Here is a 5,043-nt window from a genome sequence, read left to right on the forward strand (position 1 = left end):
GTTGCTGTCTGCAGTGTAATGCATGTTTACAGGTTATCTGCACCTCACATGATTATCATTTCAAGTTTCAGATGAGATAACCCTTATCCTACCACTACACATACACAAACACACAAAACACTTCGCGAATACAAGGTGGTCTCATAGTTCATTTAAGAATTTTCACACGAAATCTATTATGTTAATTCTCGTGACTGATAAAATATAAATTATAATTACTTTAGAGGTAAACTATTAAAAATAGATAGCGTAGAGCTGACCTAATTTGATCAAATGTAATTAACTTAGGCTTTAACATGTCCAAGCTTGGTTGACTTATACCTAAGCGAATCTCATTTGACATAACTAGCTTAGACTTAAGCTAACTCCATTAGACTAGATATAAATAGCTTAGGTCTCAGCTAATCCGAAAAATAGCGGGCTGTGTGTCCTCTGGTTTCCAGTATAGTCTCTGATCTCCAAACATGATGTTTAACCTATAACATCAAATTTCCTAACATGCAAACTGACTTCAAGACATATATCTAACCAGGGTATCTAACCCCGTGAGCTATGATCTCTTGTCATGGTCTCTGATGCCATAGTCTTTGACCTAGTAGCCTCTAATGTTCAGATATGATATCTATTTCTGGTCTCCCGTTATATTCTCTGACCACACGACATCCGGTCTCCAGACTATCTTTGTGTGCTGATGAAATCTCTCTCTCTGACACATAATATTATCTCCAGACTAGATTTCTAACTCCATAAACTCAAAACATGCTCTCTGATTCATGACCTCTCATTTCCAGAAACCTTCTCTAAACCTATCCATTCTGAATTCCATCCCGGCTCTCTAACTCATGATAAAGGTTCGACCAACAAGACCATTCACACCGTGGTTTCTAATCTGTTGAAATGCTTTGTTTCCACAACCTGTCGTCTCTAAACTTGGCTTCTGATCTCTGTGATCTCTAAACTTTACACATACTGTCTGATTCGTGACATATGATACCCAAACAATTTCTTTCAGGCTCCAAGTATAACTTTAGGATCCCATGCGATATTGTCTCGAAGCCCAGACTCTGATCTCATGACCCGTTATCTCCAGATATGGTATTTGAATCCCATGACATGTAACCTCCAGATATAATTATAGTTTCTGAATCTAACCCATTTTGTCTGACCATAGGGTCTTTTACATTATGACTTCTGATGTCCAGACATGGTTTCATTTTGCAAGACCTTGATATATTCACTGACCTTATGATGTTTCATCACCAGAAATTATCTCTGATTTATGACAACTGATCACCAGATAATGTTTGTCACCCTTCGTTCTCTAGTCCAATGGTCTCTTGTTTCTTGGCCATAGGCTCCCAACCCATGAACTCTGAACCTATTATCACTGATCTCCAGAAATACTCATACTTTATGGCTTTAAAGTTCCAGGTTTGAACTCTGACCACTGATATATGATTTTAAGACAGGGTCCCTAACTCTATAGACTCTGATCTTCAGCTTTGGTCTCTGATCGCAAGATATCCGTTATTATGATTTATGATTCTATAATCTTTAACACTCAAGGTCTCTCGACTCATGGCCTTTGACACCATGGTGTCTGATCTTTATAGCTTTTCATACCCAGATATGCTTTCTGCTTTCATGATCTCTAATTTCCAACAATCTTAGATTCCGTGACTCTTTCGTTTTATTTTGTTTGTTCTTTTATTGTTTTGGTCGGCATTAGAGATTGTATTTTTGGATCTTAAAATCTCTCTGAACACCATTAACGTTTCACTTACACTCTTGTAAGTCGAGACTAGCAAGTAAAGCATGGAATGGGGAGGTAATTCCAGGGAACTTATGCTCCAAAGATGAAGGGCTGGACATAGTAGTTAATACGAAAGCTAGAGTGTATACAGTACGGGTAATAAGGGACAAGAGAATCGAGCATGATTGAATGGAGATGGCACGAGACAAATGATTTCCGAGGAGCAGAGGCTGCAGCAATAGCGGTAACAAAGCAGAGAGAGGAAACAACATGTCTGTAACCAAGAGGTGTCTCGGTGAACGAGTCCTATGCCAATCAGTCGAGCTGATAGAGTGTGGGTCGGTGAGAGTTTAATCAGAACACATTTTGAAAGTATAACCTGACTAAAAGCAACTGACCTAAGAGCCAAGAGATAGACAGAGTTCATCAGCGGGCAGTTTTGATAGAAGATACATACGCCAGATTCGTTAAAATCACTACTGATGTCGCGACCAGCAATTTCCCTAAATATCTCAAAGATGAGTTTGCACTGGTGAAAGACAGAGTAGATCTCTGGTAGAAATGGCTTCACAAAGCCGTAGATGAAAGTGTGAGTGTGTACATGCATGAGAGAGAGAGAGAGAGAGAGAGAGAGAGAGAGAGAGAGAGAGAGAGAGAGAGAGAGAGAGAGAGAGAAAGAGAAATAAAGAAAAGAAGAGGTGGGCGATTCAAAATGATAGTTCTTCATGACATTTCTCATTTACCTTTGAAATATTGGGAAAGGGGGTTTGTTGGCAAGGACATGGGGTTTCCGTCCTTGGGAATGAGAAACAGTAGTGTTTCTAAAGTGTTTCTCCTGAGAGAAAGAGAGAGAAAAGAGTATTTTGATGAGGACTGGACCTAGCGCCGAGGTGCATTCTATGAGAAACATTATTAGAAGCGCTGACTTTGTTGGTTAGTTTGAAGTGACCGAATGTACTTTCGCATTTGGTGTATATGTGTGGAAGTTTTTCTGCGGAAATACAGCACAAAGTTATATAAGAATAATGTAATTTGTAGAAGTGGGAAAATTTTATCCCGGCTTTATAGGCTTTGCTTTCTTTCCTTTTGTTTTGCTTGAAATACTGCAGCTATGAGTGAGCCATAGGGCTGAAAGCTTTTCTTGTGGTAGGTGTAGAGGGATATGCTTTAGAGGATCATTTCAGTTACTCTTATAAATGTTTCTGATGGATAGAAGTGAAGAACACAAGCTGCTATACAGAACATAGAACTGGTGAAACTATGATCAGTCAGCTAACTCAGGGTTGCCACTCATCAAATAAAACACCCAAATTATTTACTTAAAAAAACCCAGATCCTATTTTATAAACGCAGATGTTAGAAAATAGGTATATAATTGGTAATTTAATGATAAAATATATTGTATGACAAGATGAATACAGAATTTAAAATTTAATACTTTATATCACATGGCAGCTAGTTGTCAATTTCGTACATATCCACATCATCTTCATTCACTTCTTCAATGGTGATACTTATTTTCTTCCTTTTTGAAATTCAATCTACTCGTATAACTACGATGACAAGACCCATCCACTACATCTTTAATAAGTTTAGCGTTCGGCTTCCAATAAATGCATGACGCTTCCTTTCTTGTAATTGCTTGTTTAACGAGTAGATGATCGGCGATCGCTTCGGCCTTCAACCTATTAGTGAACTTTGTCTTTGTGCAACTTACTTGGGAACATATACCCTCCACGCACGCTGATGAATGATGTAACACCGTTAAATTAGTCATGAATTGTGACAGCCTCTCAAATTTAGAGTAGTCAAGTCCGTCTTTAAGATTATGTATAGAATACCAGAATTCAGGGATGCTTTTTGAGGAAACAAGAATATCTTTATATTGTCAAAATAATCTCCACTCATCGTTTAGTTCATCAAGTGTGTTTTCTGGTGCAATTGCTGGAAAGTTTGATGCCAAGGATACTTTTATATTCACTGGATACAAGTGTATGCAACAGATGCAGTCAAAAGTGTTCAGATTGAAACTCGACATTAAGAGCATTTACTTTCTTTAATATACAATGTAAGAAGAACAGCATGTGCTTCGTCCCTTTGTTAATCATTGTTTCATAGATCCTTTTTGCTCCGTTTACTTTTTCTACTTTAGTCTCTAACTGAAAATAAAGTACAAGGACATCCCACTGTTCTATTTATAACCGTAATTACATTTTCACGTGACAACCATCTAGTTTGTGAAAGCTTTGGAATCTTGTTTTCTTTCGTGCCAACAACACTTTGTATCATATTGAAGTCATTTTGACGTTTGCTACTTCAAGAAAAGTAAGAAGTTAAGTCCTTTAAAAAGAACTCGAGATACAAAGGTAACACCTTCACTGCATGGCTTGAACAAAGTACAAACGAACGGCAAACACAGCCTATTGTAAATACAGTCGGAATATCTTTTGAAACCCGCTTTTGTTACTCATCATTGTTGAGCAATTATCGCTGGCAAATACATATTTTGTAAGCGACTTGACAGCATCGTACAAACTCTGAGATGAACCATTTTCTTACTACAATTGCATCCAGAAGAGCATCTTTGGCATTAAACGATTGTTTATCAAAAAAACGAACAACTATTGCTAAGATTTGTGTCACCGACATGTCCGTACTCTCATCTATCGATAATGAAAATTTTTGTTTGTTGAGAATTTCCAAGATTTCATTTCGTTCATAATGTGCAATTCGTATTGCATAATCTATGTTAATTCTGCTTTTTTCATTTGTAGATTTTTAGCTATTTCACTCTCGGGAAAGTCCTTTTTACAAATTTTAGCTAAGTGATTTATATGAATGAAAGGTACGTGATGTTCAGCAACATAACCTGTTAGTAGCAAGCCTGCCTTATCTACTTTTTCATTTCATGTATCATCTGTTTTTTTTTTTAACAATAGATGAATCTGATTTAATAGCAGATTTCGCACAATCAAAAGCTTTCCTGTGTTTGGTAGGGTTTATATGAGCTAACAACATTGATTTGTTAGCATTTTTCTCTTTGGGTGCTCTCTAAGAAAAAGTTCAGTTGAAATTACATTTAAATATTTTCAAAAACTCATAGTGATATACCTATATATACGCAGGAGTTGCTGTGTGGTAAGTAGCTTGCCTACGAACCACATGGTTGCGAGTTCATTCCCACTGCGTGGTACCTTGGGCAAGTGTCTTCTACTATAGTTTCGGGCCGACCAAAGCCTTGTGAGTGGATTTGGTAGACGGAAACTGAAAGAAGCCTGTCGTATATATAT

The sequence above is a fragment of the Octopus bimaculoides genome, chromosome 10, assembly GCF_001194135.2.
Source record: "Octopus bimaculoides isolate UCB-OBI-ISO-001 chromosome 10, ASM119413v2, whole genome shotgun sequence".
NCBI classification, from domain to species: Eukaryota; Metazoa; Mollusca; class Cephalopoda; order Octopoda; family Octopodidae; genus Octopus; species Octopus bimaculoides.